The sequence below is a fragment of the Ambystoma mexicanum genome, chromosome 12 (genome assembly GCF_040938575.1).
Source record: "Ambystoma mexicanum isolate Mex_15411 chromosome 12, UKY_AmexF1_1, whole genome shotgun sequence".
In the NCBI taxonomy this organism is placed as follows: domain Eukaryota; kingdom Metazoa; phylum Chordata; class Amphibia; order Caudata; family Ambystomatidae; genus Ambystoma; species Ambystoma mexicanum.
The window spans coordinates 311,977,381-311,993,745 of NC_090936.1; positions in this window are offsets into that span (position 1 = coordinate 311,977,381).

The window sequence follows — 16,365 nt, forward strand, 5'->3', positions numbered from 1 at the left end:
CTCTCCCACAGGAGAGTCTTCTGCCTCTTCTCCCAAAGGAGTTGAGTTGGGGTTTTCCACTGGACCCAGCCCGTCCTGAGCATGGATCCCAATGGGTGCAGCAGGAAGAGAAGGTGCTCCCTCCACAGAGGTGGCCTTCTTGGTCTTCCGCCTTCTTGCCTTAGGCCTCGCCTTTGGCTCGGGTATCTGACCCACAGCCGGACCCGATGTCACCTGTGATCTAGTGACGGCAGCAGCAGTCATGGGAAGACCATCCGAGATCAACCCCAACTCTACTAGATAATTCCCTAACAAAATGTTAGCAGGGACATTGTCCTGAACCAGGACAGGAAGCTTCGCTGTCTTGTCGCCAATCATGAGTGTGACTAAGGCTACAGGGGATAATTTGGGAGGCCCACCAGCTAACCTGGTGGTTTGCAGAGGAGCACCTTCATAGTCCTCTGGCCTGAGCAGGGTCCTGTCCACCACTGTCATGCTTGCCCCAGTGTCTCTCAAACCAGTAGAAGGCTGGCCATTCAAGAGGACACTTCTCAAAAATCTACGGTTGTTCTGTGGGATAGTCGCCAGTACTTCTGCGTACTGGTCCCAGGCCCCAAGGGACACTAAGGAAATCTCCACCGGAGCACCAAATGTGATACCGGCAGAGGAGGGGAGGACAGTGGCCTCCACCTCAGACACGGGGTAAGGGTAGGTCAGGCTGACAGCCTGTACTCCAAGTGCCTTACCTTTACACTTGGGGTCACCCCTTTTGTGATCCAGAGCCCCACAGTCCCAACAAGCGCCAGGAGTGCGGGGTACGGTACTGGAACCACTGGGAGCCTGCTTTGCAGCTGGTGGACCACTACTCTTATTCCCACCCCCAGATGACTTATCCCCACTAGATTTTTGGGTCTTAGGAGAGGAAGGTTTTGGTTTACCCGACTGTGACTGCTTGGGGGACTCCTCAGCTTTCTGAGAGGCCCCCTTCTCTTTGTCCTTGTCCTTCCCACTGGAGTCCTTAGGGGACACCCGGTGGGAGACCCACTTGTCAGCCAACCTAGCCAGCTTAAAGGGGTCCAAAATGTTCTGGTCAGCCACATACTGACGCAGCTCTGGTGAACAGGCTTCAGAGAAATGCTCAAAAAACAAGAGGTGGGACAATTCAACAAAAGTCTTAACCTTGTATCCATCGATCCACCCCATCATGTTCATGTGCGCTGCACTCACCCAGTCAACCCAAGACATATTCTCCTTTTTCTTAAAATCCCTGAACCTTCTAAGGTATTGGGTAGGTGTCTTGCCGAACTTGGCAATCAAAGCAGACTTCATACACTCGTACTGACCCCTTTCTTCCACACTCAGCTTCAGAATACAGTCATACCCGGTTTGAGGCACTCTGCTTAACAAACACTTCACCCAATCTCTTTTATCCACATCATGAATCTCACAAGCCATTTCAAACGCTTCAATCCATTGGAGGATATCCGAACCCTCCACAAATACACCAACCAGATCTTTCATAAACTTGGTGGCTGGGGACCTGACATTCTCACTGGATCTAGCTGAAGTCTCCACTCTAGCTTTCTCTAGCTGGATCCTCTGACATTCAGTGTCCTGGCTCTTGAGTTCAAGGTCCTTATTTTTGAGTTCAAGATCCCTATCCTTGAGCTCCACTTGTTGAGCCAACTCCTCTTTCTTAAGCTCAGCATCTATTTCCAACTTGCGATATTCAAAGGCCAATTTCATCCTTAATAACTCAAGCTCTAAGGAATTGCTGGAGTTTGGAATAGAGGCAGCAGGAATGGCGGCATTCCCAGAAACAGATTCAGCAGAAACCCCAGGGGCAGAGTCCTCATTGGTTGCATTCCCCCCCTCATCAAGAGTTTCACTATCAGTCTGGTAGTCCACCAGGGCAGCTATCAGCTCAGCCCTAGACTTATCCACAAAGTCTAACTCCCTAGCTTCACAAGCACTCTGGAGAGCCTCCAAGCTCATCCGAGTTAATTTGCCATTCGCAATAGACTCCATTGTTTGTAATGCAGTTACCTTGTACACAACTAAACCTTAATTCAATAAAGGGCAAATATCCTTTGTAAGTGGCACGGTTATACACTGATTCTTAAAACCATAAGCATCCCACCGCTTGCCACCAGTGTGAGAGAACGGATCTCAACGACCGGTGGGGGGTGTCTGTACTTCCGCTCCCTATATGGTGGAGGAGAGGCACAGGAGACCCCAGCCAAGATTCTCTATTCGGTAGCAATGGTCGAGCAATCAAGGCCTAGCTTCTCAGGAGGTGATGCAGGCTGGTTCTTAAGTACAGTGTATCCCCAAGCCCCCACAAAGGAATATCCACACTCTGTATTGGTTAAAACACAGTCTTTATATAATCAATAGTTAAGGTTATGTACATTTATCATGATAACTCACTTTGTACTCTGGCAAAATCTACAATGACAAATATTTACAATCCTAAAGTGGTACCACCCTAGATCCTATTGAAGTGCATGAACAATACTGTACAATGTCACACAGACCAATAGAGTGAAACCAGCAATAGAGAGAGGAGAGAAAATAAGATGGTTGAGCAATAGGCAGAATACTGACCCCTACCACTAGGCACAGTTCTGTGTGGAGATCCCCCCACCTGGGCAACCTGTAAGGAAAGATATAGCTCAAGCCCAGTCCATATATTACTCTGCAAGTCTTATTTTCCCCTATAATGTTTTCACCCCCCCAATGTACCTGGTGGAGTCGAGTTCCTCGAAAAGGCGTCGACAAGCATCGAGGGACTCGCTGTTCGGCGACGGGGAATCGACGGCCCTTCTTGAATGCCTTCCCTTTCAAGCGGGAGGCACGGGGCGTCGAACGTCCGTCGACAAACGAGGTGGAACGATGTCGAAGAGGCGGCAGCTTCGTCCGAGCGGTGCTCGTCGGCGTCGGGGCGTCGGCGTCCTGCAAGGCGGAGGTGTGCGGGGCACCTCGATGACAATAGTTCTGGACCGCAAAGATTGTAGAGACGGGAGCCCAGCAAGGGCGTCGAGTCGTCCAAGTCTTTGAGGTCGTCGGGTGGCGGGAAACCCACCGGCAGGTTTCTCCTCGGCGCGTTGGTCGTCCTCGACTTTCTCCGGCAGGATAAGCGGTCGACGATGCGGTCGAGAGAGTCCTTCGATTGAATGTTCTTAGGCAATGGAGCGGACGGCTCCGTTCGTCGGCGGCACGGCGTCAAGTGGTTCCCACGGCTGGGCAACACAACTTCGACGGGCCTCCAGCGGTTCCACAAACCTGCGAACCCTGGTCGACGGCAATGGACTTTGACGGCGTCGAACTCCGGGTGCTTCACTTCGATCTCCTCGGCGGTCCCGTCTCGGGTCGACAGCCTTTCGAGGATCTGTCTTCCAGGGCGCTTCGGCGAAGATGGAGCGGTGCTCGATGGTCCCTCGGAGCACGGGAAGAGGGCGCCTTACCAGGTCCTCTCTCGGGTCAGCCCTCGACGAATTCGGACCGGTCGAAGCAAATGCCACAGCAATTCTTCTTCTTCCAGCTGGATGTCGAGGATCAGCAGTTCCAGTTACTCTTGAGTGGAGACTCAGCTTCTGGACGCTCCTGAACTGAACACGTCTCCAGTGGTGAGAGGTCCCCAGATATACTATCCTCACTCTCATCCACGCTGCTGGCACACACTCAGCAGCCAATCATACTGCAGGGCATTCATGCAGTCAGTCAGCCAATCAGGCACACAGTGCATTCAGGCCACACTCCTCCCTTCCAGACACTCACAACAAGGAATGTGGATTGGGACAAGTACCCAGCCATTCAACACTACACACTGCATTCAGGCCAGTTTCGGGCAGGGCTGTCTCAGTCTTTGTCTCACATGCCAGAAACCAGACAACCACAACAAGAAGTGTATATTGGTCACACACTCCATTCACCCAGGTCCCACCCACAGGAGGTACCCACAACATACAGACACTGGGAAGGCTCCAGCCAGTCTAGCTGGGCCTTCACCACAATACCATACATGGAACTTCCACCCAACAGCCAGTCAGGGGGAAGGGACAGAGTCAGGGCTTCCCAGGACTTTGGGAAAACAAGACAACAGGCAATAGAAAGCAAGAGGCCACAGGGGCCATCTTGTTTTCTATCAGGAATCAACTGATCCCAATGGCAGGGCCTGGGTATCCCAAAATGGAGGACACCCAGAGCACCTGTCAAGTTCAGCATGGAGCTGCCACCAGCCCATACCCTGCTCTGTGGGCCACCCACAGGGGCCCAAAAACATACACTAGGGGCACAGGGTTGTACCCCCCTACCCATGGGTGCCATAAGGGTATCCCATGGGTCTGTTCACCAAACCAAAAGAGAGCTGCACTGCCAGGAGTCCCAAATGGACTCCTGGGCAGAAAACATGACAGAACACACGATAAAAACAGTAATAGGACAAGGATTCAGAGGCCCTGTCCCTCAGATGCATTTCCAGCATCACAGTCGCCCCCCCCAGACTAAGGTGGAGGGTGTCTAATCTCCCACGGGATAGACACCCTCATCCAGTTGGTCAACATACCTTCTGGAAAGGCCATCTGCATTATCGTGACTCTTCCCTGGTCTGTGCTCTGTGGTGAAGTCTAGCCCTTGCAGGCTAATGGACCACCTGAGCAATTTCGGGTTCTCACCCTTCATCTGCATAAGCCACTTCAGGGGCTTATGATCTGTTTGGACCTTGAAGGTAGACCCCGTAAGGTAGGGCCTAAAACGCCTAAAGCTCCAAACTATGCTAAAACACTCCTTTTCAACAGTAGCCCACCTAAGTTCTCTACCCTTGAGTTGTCTACTGATGAATATGATAGGGTGTTCTCTCCCTTTGTCATCTAACTGGGACAAGACAGCTCCAATTCCGGTGTCGCAGGCATCCGTCTGGACGATAAAGGGTCGGCTGTAGTCAGGCGCACTCAACACAGGTGCCCTACACAGACTTTCTTTCAAGCCATCAAAGGCCCTCTGACAGTCTTCAGTCCAATTAACCTTCCTAGGCTGTTTGGGTGAAGTTAGAGCTGTCAGGGGTGCAGCTATGGTTCCATAGTCTGCCATGAAATTGCGATAGTACCCAGTGAGGCCCAAAAAGGCTCTCACCTGGGTTTGAGTAGTGGGAGTCTCCCAGTTCTGTACATCCTGTACTTTACTGGAGAGAGGTTGGATTTGACCCCCTCCTACCTCATGACCAAGATAGGTAACTTTCCCCTGAGCTATCTGGCACTTGGTGGCCTTGATAGTGAGGTTAGCCCTTTTCAAGGCCTGCAACACCTTATCCAGATGTGTCAAATGCTCTTCCCAGGTGGAACTGTAGACGGCAATGTCGTCTAAGTAAGCCACACAAAAGGCTTCCAGCCCACTGAGCGCATGGTTGACCAATCTCTGGAAGGTGGCAGGGGCATTCTTCAACCCAAAGGGCATGACCCTAAACTGGTAGAGTCCTTCAGGTGTGGAGAATGCCGTCTTTTCCTTGGCATGGTCCGTCAAAGCTATTTGCCAATAGCCTGAGGTAAGGTCAAAGGTGCTCACAAATTTGGCAGCACCTATAGTGTCCACGAGCTCATCAGCCCTGGGCAATGGGTGCGCGTCAGTTTTGGTGACGGCATTGACTCCTCGGTAGTCCACACAGAACCTCCAATCCTTGGTACCCGCCTGGGAACTTGCCTTAGGGACAAGGACCACTGGACTGGACCAGGGACTGGTTGAGGGTTCAATAACACCCAGATCCAACATCTTGGCGACCTCAGCCTGGATGTGGTTTTTGACGGTATCTGACATCCGATAGCTCCTGCTTTTGACAGGCACACTGTCACCAGTGTCAATTTCGTGCTTACACCACGGTGTAAGGCCTGGTGTCAGTGAAAACAGAGAGGCGTACTGTTGGAGCAAAGCCCTACAGGCCCTCTGTTGCTCTGTTGTCAAATCTGGAGAGAGATGTACTCCCTCCACTGAGCCATCCTGAGGGTTGCTATGCAGCAAATCAGGAAGGGGCTCACTCTCATCCTCTTCTTGCCCTGAAGCTAGCAAGAGACACGAGACCTCCGCTCGCCTGTGGAAAGGCTTGAGCCTGTTGACATGGAATACCTGAGGGGCTACCCCAGAGGCACCCATGTCAACCAGATAATTGACTTCGCCCATCTTGGAGATTATCCTGAAGGGTCCAGTCCATTTGTCGGCCAAAGCCCTAGGCTTTGTAGGCTCCATCACAAGGATTTCCTGTCCCGGAGTCCAATCCACTTGCGAGGCTTTAAGGTCATGCAGTACTTATTCAATTCCTGGCTGGCCTTGGGATTTGCTGTTGCCTGACCCATCATCTGTGTCATCCTCCGCCTGAGGCCTAACACGTAGTCCCCCACTTGCTTGGCGGGACCTGGAGGGGTGGCTTCCCAGCCTTCTCGGATCAAGGCGAGGGGTCCCCTCACGGGATGTCCAAAGAGTAACTCAAAGGGGCTGAAACCAACACCCTCTTAAGGTACCTCTCTGTAAGCAAACAGCAGGCATGGCAGGAGGAGATCCCATTTCCTCCTTAGGGGCTCTTCCAAAGCACCTAGCATGCCCTTGAGAGTTTTGTTAAATCTCTCAACCAGACCATTGGTCTGGGGGTGGTAAGAGGTGGAGAACTTGTAGGTTACCCCGCACTCTTTCCACATGGTTTTCATGTAACTCGACATGAAGTTGGATCCTCTGTCAGAGACAACTTCCTTGGGGAATCCAACACGGGTGAAAATGCCCAGGAGAGCCCTGGCAACCACCTTGGCCGTAACCGTCCGAAGGGGTATCGCCTCAGGGTACCTGGTGGCATGATCTACCAAGACCAGGATGAACCGATGTCCACCTGAAGTGGGAGGGTCAAGGGGACCGACGATGTTGATGCCCACCCTCTCAAATGGGGTGCCAACCACTGGCAACGGCTGCAGTGGGGCAATGACACTGCCTCCAGTCTTGCCAGACAACTGACAAGTTGGGCAGGTCCTGCAGTGGGACTCCACTTCTACTCCCATCCGTGGCCAGTAGAAATGGGCAGAGAGCCTCTGCTTAGTCTTCTTGGTCCCAAGATGACCAGCCAAGGGCACCTCATGCGCCAACTGCAGTAGGAAGGGCCTGTAAACCTGGGGTACCACCAACCTCTTGCGGGCACCAGGTTCAGGCTTAGTGGGCTCACTAACAAGGAGCTCACCCTCCCAATAAATCCGGAAATTCCTAGGCACCTCTCCTTGTGCCTGGGCTAGGGCCTGTTTCCTCAGTCCCTCGAGAGAGTGGCACTCTCTCTGCCCCTTACAGAAGTCCGCCCGGGAGGGTCCCCCTTCAGCTAACAAGCATTGAAGGTCGGGATGATCCTCCGGGTTAAGAACCTCTCCCACAGGAGAGTCTTCTGCCTCTTCTCCCAAAGGAGTTGAGTTGGGGTTTTCCACTGGACCCAGCCCGTCCTGAGCATGGATCCCAATGGGTGCAGCAGGAAGAGAAGGTGCTCCCTCCACAGAGGTGGCCTTCTTGGTCTTCCGCCTTCTTGCCTTAGGCCTCGCCTTTGGCTCGGGTATCTGACCCACAGCCGGACCCGATGTCACCTGTGATCTAGTGACGGCAGCAGCAGTCATGGGAAGACCATCCGAGATCAACCCCAACTCTACTAGATAATTCCCTAACAAAATGTTAGCAGGGACATTGTCCTGAACCAGGACAGGAAGCTTCGCTGTCTTGTCGCCAATCATGAGTGTGACTAAGGCTACAGGGGATAATTTGGGAGGCCCACCAGCTAACCTGGTGGTTTGCAGAGGAGCACCTTCATAGTCCTCTGGCCTGAGCAGGGTCCTGTCCACCACTGTCATGCTTGCCCCAGTGTCTCTCAAACCAGTAGAAGGCTGGCCATTCAAGAGGACACTTCTCAAAAATCTACGGGTGTTCTGTGGGATAGTCGCCAGTACTTCTGCGTACTGGTCCCAGGCCCCAAGGGACACTAAGGAAATCTCCACCGGAGCACCAAATGTGATACCGGCAGAGGAGGGGAGGACAGTGGCCTCCACCTCAGACACGGGGTAAGGGTAGGTCAGGCTGACAGCCTGTACTCCAAGTGCCTTACCTTTACACTTGGGGTCACCCCTTTTGTGATCCAGAGCCCCACAGTCCCAACAAGCGCCAGGAGTGCGGGGTACGGTACTGGAACCACTGGGAGCCTGCTTTGCAGCTGGTGGACCACTACTCTTATTCCCACCCCCAGATGACTTATCCCCACTAGATTTTTGGGTCTTAGGAGAGGAAGGTTTTGGTTTACCCGACTGTGACTGCTTGGGGGACTCCTCAGCTTTCTGAGAGGCCCCCTTCTCTTTGTCCTTGTCCTTCCCACTGGAGTCCTTAGGGGACACCCGGTGGGAGACCCACTTGTCAGCCAACCTAGCCAGCTTAAAGGGGTCCAAAATGTTCTGGTCAGCCACATACTGACGCAGCTCTGGTGAACAGGCTTCAGAGAAATGCTCAAAAAACAAGAGGTGGGACAATTCAACAAAAGTCTTAACCTTGTATTCATCGATCCACCCCATCATGTTCATGTGCGCTGCACTCACCCAGTCAACCCAAGACATATTCTCCTTTTTCTTAAAATCCCTGAACCTTCTAAGGTATTGGGTAGGTGTCTTGCCGAACTTGGCAATCAAAGCAGACTTCATACACTCGTACTGACCCCTTTCTTCCACACTCAGCTTCAGAATACAGTCATACCCGGTTTGAGGCACTCTGCTTAACAAACACTTCACCCAATCTCTTTTATCCACATCATGAATCTCACAAGCCATTTCAAACGCTTCAATCCATTGGAGGATATCCGAACCCTCCACAAATACACCAACCAGATCTTTCATAAACTTGGTGGCTGGGGACCTGACATTCTCACTGGATCTAGCTGAAGTCTCCACTCTAGCTTTCTCTAGCTGGATCCTCTGACATTCAGTGTCCTGGCTCTTGAGTTCAAGGTCCTTATTTTTGAGTTCAAGATCCCTATCCTTGAGCTCCACTTGTTGAGCCAACTCCTCTTTCTTAAGCTCAGCATCTATTTCCAACTTGCGATATTCAAAGGCCAATTTCATCCTTAATAACTCAAGCTCTAAGGAATTGCTGGAGTTTGGAATAGAGGCAGCAGGAATGGCGGCATTCCCAGAAACAGATTCAGCAGAAACCCCAGGGGCAGAGTCCTCATTGGTTGCATTCCCCCCCTCATCAAGAGTTTCACTATCAGTCTGGTAGTCCACCAGGGCAGCTATCAGCTCAGCCCTAGACTTATCCACAAAGTCTAACTCCCTAGCTTCACAAGCACTCTGGAGAGCCTCCAAGCTCATCCGAGTTAATTTGCCATTCGCAATAGACTCCATTGTTTGTAATGCAGTTACCTTGTACACAACTAAACCTTAATTCAATAAAGGGCAAATATCCTTTGTAAGTGGCACGGTTATACACTGATTCTTAAAACCATAAGCATCCCACCGCTTGCCACCAGTGTGAGAGAACGGATCTCAACGACCGGTGGGGGGTGTCTGTACTTCCGCTCCCTATATGGTGGAGGAGAGGCACAGGAGACCCCAGCCAAGATTCTCTATTCGGTAGCAATGGTCGAGCAATCAAGGCCTAGCTTCTCAGGAGGTGATGCAGGCTGGTTCTTAAGTACAGTGTATCCCCAAGCCCCCACAAAGGAATATCCACACTCTGTATTGGTTAAAACACAGTCTTTATATAATCAATAGTTAAGGTTATGTACATTTATCATGATAACTCACTTTGTACTCTGGCAAAATCTACAATGACAAATATTTACAATCCTAAAGTGGTACCACCCTAGATCCTATTGAAGTGCATGAACAATACTGTACAATGTCACACAGACCAATAGAGTGAAACCAGCAATAGAGAGAGGAGAGAAAATAAGATGGTTGAGCAATAGGCAGAATACTGACCCCTACCACTAGGCACAGTTCTGTGTGGAGATCCCCCCACCTGGGCAACCTGTAAGGAAAGATATAGCTCAAGCCCAGTCCATATATTACTCTGCAAGTCTTATTTTCCCCTATAATGTTTTCACCCCCCCAATGTACCTGGTGGAGTCGAGTTCCTCGAAAAGGCGTCGACAAGCGTCGAGGGACTCGCTGTTCGGCGACGGGGAATCGACGGCCCTTCTTGAATGCCTTCCCTTTCAAGCGGGAGGCACGGGGCGTCGAACGTCCGTCGACAAACGAGGTGGAACGATGTCGAAGAGGCGGCAGCTTCGTCCGAGCGGTGCTCGTCGGCGTCGGGGCGTCGGCGTCCTGCAAGGCGGAGGTGTGCGGGGCACCTCGATGACAATAGTTCTGGACCGCAAAGATTGTAGAGACGGGAGCCCAGCAAGGGCGTCGAGTCGTCCAAGTCTTTGAGGTCGTCGGGTGGCGGGAAACCCACCGGCAGGTTTCTCCTCGGCGCGTTGGTCGTCCTCGACTTTCTCCGGCAGGATAAGCGGTCGACGATGCGGTCGAGAGAGTCCTTCGATTGAATGTTCTTAGGCAATGGAGCGGACGGCTCCGTTCGTCGGCGGCACGGCGTCAAGTGGTTCCCACGGCTGGGCAACACAACTTCGACGGGCCTCCAGCGGTTCCACAAACCTGCGAACCCTGGTCGACGGCAATGGACTTTGACGGCGTCGATGTCCGGGTGCTTCACTTCGATCTCCTCGGCGGTCCCGTCTCGGGTCGACAGCCTTTCGAGGATCTGTCTTCCAGGGCGCTTCGGCGAAGATGGAGCGGTGCTCGATGGTCCCTCGGAGCACGGGAAGAGGGCGCCTTACCAGGTCCTCTCTCGGGTCAGCCCTCGACGAATTCGGACCGGTCGAAGCAAATGCCACAGCAAGTCTTCTTCTTCCAGCTGGACGTCGAGGATCAGCAGTTCCAGTTACTCTTGAGTGGAGACTCAGCTTCTGGACGCTCCTGAACTGAACACGTCTCCAGTGGTGAGAGGTCCCCAGATATACTATCCTCACTCTCATCCACGCTGCTGGCACACACTCAGCAGCCAATCATACTGCAGGGCATTCATGCAGTCAGTCAGCCAATCAGGCACACAGTGCATTCAGGCCACACTCCTCCCTTCCAGACACTCACAACAAGGAATGTGTATTGGGACAAGTACCCAGCCATTCAACACTACACACTGCATTCAGGCCAGTTTCGGGCAGGGCTGTCTCAGTCTTTGTCTCACATGCCAGAAACCAGACAACCACAACAAGAAGTGTATATTGGTCACACACTCCATTCACCCAGGTCCCACCCACAGGAGGTACCCACAACATACAGACACTGGGAAGGCTCCAGCCAGTCTAGCTGGGCCTTCACCACAATACCATACATGGAACTTCCACCCAACAGCCAGTCAGGGGGAAGGGACAGAGTCAGGGCTTCCCAGGACTTTGGGAAAACAAGACAACAGGCAATAGAAAGCAAGAGGCCACAGGGGCCATCTTGTTTTCTATCAGGAATCAACTGATCCCAATGGCAGGGCCTGGGTATCCCAAAATGGAGGACACCCAGAGCACCTGTCAAGTTCAGCATGGAGCTGCCACCAGCCCATACCCTGCTCTGTGGGCCACCCACAGGGGCCCAAAAACATACACTAGGGGCACAGGGTTGTACCCCCCTACCCATGGGTGCCATAAGGGTATCCCATGGGTCTGTTCACCAAACCAAAAGAGAGCTGCACTGCCAGGAGTCCCAAATGGACTCCTGGGCAGAAAACATGACAGAACACACGATAAAAACAGTAATAGGACAAGGATTCAGAGGCCCTGTCCCTCAGATGCATTTCCAGCATCACAGTCGCCCCCCCCAGACTAAGGTGGAGGGTGTCTAATCTCCCACGGGATAGACACCCTCATCCAGTTGGTCAACATACCTTCTGGAAAGGCCATCTGCATTATCGTGACTCTTCCCTGGTCTGTGCTCTGTGGTGAAGTCTAGCCCTTGCAGGCTAATGGACCACCTGAGCAATTTCGGGTTCTCACCCTTCATCTGCATAAGCCACTTCAGGGGCTTATGATCTGTTTGGACCTTGAAGGTAGACCCCGTAAGGTAGGGCCTAAAACGCCTAAAGCTCCAAACTATGCTAAAACACTCCTTTTCAACAGTAGCCCACCTAAGTTCTCTACCCTTGAGTTGTCTACTGATGAATATGATAGGGTGTTCTCTCCCTTTGTCATCTAACTGGGACAAGACAGCTCCAATTCCGGTGTCGCAGGCATCCGTCTGGACGATAAAGGGTCGGCTGTAGTCAGGCGCACTCAACACAGGTGCCCTACACAGACTTTCTTTCAAGCCATCAAAGGCCCTCTGACAGTCTTCAGTCCAATTAACCTTCCTAGGCTGTTTGGGTGAAGTTAGAGCTGTCAGGGGTGCAGCTATGGTTCCATAGTCTGCCATGAAATTGCGATAGTACCCAGTGAGGCCCAAAAAGGCTCTCACCTGGGTTTGAGTAGTGGGAGTCTCCCAGTTCTGTACATCCTGTACTTTACTGGAGAGAGGTTGGATTTGACCCCCTCCTACCTCATGACCAAGATAGGTAACTTTCCCCTGAGCTATCTGGCACTTGGTGGCCTTGATAGTGAGGTTAGCCCTTTTCAAGGCCTGCAACACCTTATCCAGATGTGTCAAATGCTCTTCCCAGGTGGAACTGTAGACGGCAATGTCGTCTAAGTAAGCCACACAAAAGGCTTCCAGCCCACTGAGCGCATGGTTGACCAATCTCTGGAAGGTGGCAGGGGCATTCTTCAACCCAAAGGGCATGACCCTAAACTGGTAGAGTCCTTCAGGTGTGGAGAATGCCGTCTTTTCCTTGGCATGGTCCGTCAAAGCTATTTGCCAATAGCCTGAGGTAAGGTCAAAGGTGCTCACAAATTTGGCAGCACCTATAGTGTCCACGAGCTCATCAGCCCTGGGCAATGGGTGCGCGTCAGTTTTGGTGACGGCATTGACTCCTCGGTAGTCCACACAGAACCTCCAATCCTTGGTACCCGCCTGGGAACTTGCCTTAGGGACAAGGACCACTGGACTGGACCAGGGACTGGTTGAGGGTTCAATAACACCCAGATCCAACATCTTGGCGACCTCAGCCTGGATGTGGTTTTTGACGGTATCTGACATCCGATAGCTCCTGCTTTTGACAGGCACACTGTCACCAGTGTCAATTTCGTGCTTACACCACGGTGTAAGGCCTGGTGTCAGTGAAAACAGAGAGGCGTACTGTTGGAGCAAAGCCCTACAGGCCCTCTGTTGCTCTGTTGTCAAATCTGGAGAGAGATGTACTCCCTCCACTGAGCCATCCTGAGGGTTGCTATGCAGCAAATCAGGAAGGGGCTCACTCTCATCCTCTTCTTGCCCTGAAGCTAGCAAGAGACACGAGACCTCCGCTCGCCTGTGGAAAGGCTTGAGCCTGTTGACATGGAATACCTGAGGGGCTACCCCAGAGGCACCCATGTCAACCAGATAATTGACTTCGCCCATCTTGGAGATTATCCTGAAGGGTCCAGTCCATTTGTCGGCCAAAGCCCTAGGCTTTGTAGGCTCCATCACAAGGATTTCCTGTCCCGGAGTCCAATCCACTTGCGAGGCTTTAAGGTCATGCAGTACTTATTCAATTCCTGGCTGGCCTTGGGATTTGCTGTTGCCTGACCCATCATCTGTGTCATCCTCCGCCTGAGGCCTAACACGTAGTCCCCCACTTGCTTGGCGGGACCTGGAGGGGTGGCTTCCCAGCCTTCTCGGATCAAGGCGAGGGGTCCCCTCACGGGATGTCCAAAGAGTAACTCAAAGGGGCTGAAACCAACACCCTCTTAAGGTACCTCTCTGTAAGCAAACAGCAGGCATGGCAGGAGGAGATCCCATTTCCTCCTTAGGGGCTCTTCCAAAGCACCTAGCATGCCCTTGAGAGTTTTGTTAAATCTCTCAACCAGACCATTGGTCTGGGGGTGGTAAGAGGTGGAGAACTTGTAGGTTACCCCGCACTCTTTCCACATGGTTTTCATGTAACTCGACATGAAGTTGGATCCTCTGTCAGAGACAACTTCCTTGGGGAATCCAACACGGGTGAAAATGCCCAGGAGAGCCCTGGCAACCACCTTGGCCGTAACCGTCCGAAGGGGTATCGCCTCAGGGTACCTGGTGGCATGATCTACCAAGACCAGGATGAACCGATGTCCACCTGAAGTGGGAGGGTCAAGGGGACCGACGATGTTGATGCCCACCCTCTCAAATGGGGTGCCAACCACTGGCAACGGCTGCAGTGGGGCAATGACACTGCCTCCAGTCTTGCCAGACAACTGACAAGTTGGGCAGGTCCTGCAGTGGGACTCCACTTCTACTCCCATCCGTGGCCAGTAGAAATGGGCAGAGAGCCTCTGCTTAGTCTTCTTGGTCCCAAGATGACCAGCCAAGGGCACCTCATGCGCCAACTGCAGTAGGAAGGGCCTGTAAACCTGGGGTACCACCAACCTCTTGCGGGCACCAGGTTCAGGCTTAGTGGGCTCACTAACAAGGAGCTCACCCTCCCAATAAATCCGGAAATTCCTAGGCACCTCTCCTTGTGCCTGGGCTAGGGCCTGTTTCCTCAGTCCCTCGAGAGAGTGGCACTCTCTCTGCCCCTTACAGAAGTCCGCCCGGGAGGGTCCCCCTTCAGCTAACAAGCATTGAAGGTCGGGATGATCCTCCGGGTTAAGAACCTCTCCCACAGGAGAGTCTTCTGCCTCTTCTCCCAAAGGAGTTGAGTTGGGGTTTTCCACTGGACCCAGCCCGTCCTGAGCATGGATCCCAATGGGTGCAGCAGGAAGAGAAGGTGCTCCCTCCACAGAGGTGGCCTTCTTGGTCTTCCGCCTTCTTGCCTTAGGCCTCGCCTTTGGCTCGGGTATCTGACCCACAGCCGGACCCGATGTCACCTGTGATCTAGTGACGGCAGCAGCAGTCATGGGAAGACCATCCGAGATCAACCCCAACTCTACTAGATAATTCCCTAACAAAATGTTAGCAGGGACATTGTCCTGAACCAGGACAGGAAGCTTCGCTGTCTTGTCGCCAATCATGAGTGTGACTAAGGCTACAGGGGATAATTTGGGAGGCCCACCAGCTAACCTGGTGGTTTGCAGAGGAGCACCTTCATAGTCCTCTGGCCTGAGCAGGGTCCTGTCCACCACTGTCATGCTTGCCCCAGTGTCTCTCAAACCAGTAGAAGGCTGGCCATTCAAGAGGACACTTCTCAAAAATCTACGGGTGTTCTGTGGGATAGTCGCCAGTACTTCTGCGTACTGGTCCCAGGCCCCAAGGGACACTAAGGAAATCTCCACCGGAGCACCAAATGTGATACCGGCAGAGGAGGGGAGGACAGTGGCCTCCACCTCAGACACGGGGTAAGGGTAGGTCAGGCTGACAGCCTGTACTCCAAGTGCCTTACCTTTACACTTGGGGTCACCCCTTTTGTGATCCAGAGCCCCACAGTCCCAACAAGCGCCAGGAGTGCGGGGTACGGTACTGGAACCACTGGGAGCCTGCTTTGCAGCTGGTGGACCACTACTCTTATTCCCACCCCCAGATGACTTATCCCCACTAGATTTTTGGGTCTTAGGAGAGGAAGGTTTTGGTTTACCCGACTGTGACTGCTTGGGGGACTCCTCAGCTTTCTGAGAGGCCCCCTTCTCTTTGTCCTTGTCCTTCCCACTGGAGTCCTTAGGGGACACCCGGTGGGAGACCCACTTGTCAGCCAACCTAGCCAGCTTAAAGGGGTCCAAAATGTTCTGGTCAGCCACATACTGACGCAGCTCTGGTGAACAGGCTTCAGAGAAATGCTCAAAAAACAAGAGGTGGGACAATTCAACAAAAGTCTTAACCTTGTATCCATCGATCCACCCCATCATGTTCATGTGCGCTGCACTCACCCAGTCAACCCAAGACATATTCTCCTTTTTCTTAAAATCCCTGAACCTTCTAAGGTATTGGGTAGGTGTCTTGCCGAACTTGGCAATCAAAGCAGACTTCATACACTCGTACTGACCCCTTTCTTCCACACTCAGCTTCAGAATACAGTCATACCCGGTTTGAGGCACTCTGCTTAACAAACACTTCACCCAATCTCTTTTATCCACATCATGAATCTCACAAGCCATTTCAAACGCTTCAATCCATTGGAGGATATCCGAACCCTCCACAAATACACCAACCAGATCTTTCATAAACTTGGTGGCTGGGGACCTGACATTCTCACTGGATCTAGCTGAAGTCTCCACTCTAGCTTTCTCTAGCTGGATCCTCTGACATTCAGTGTCCTGGCTCTTGAGTTCAAGGTCCTTATTTTTGAGTTCAAGATCCC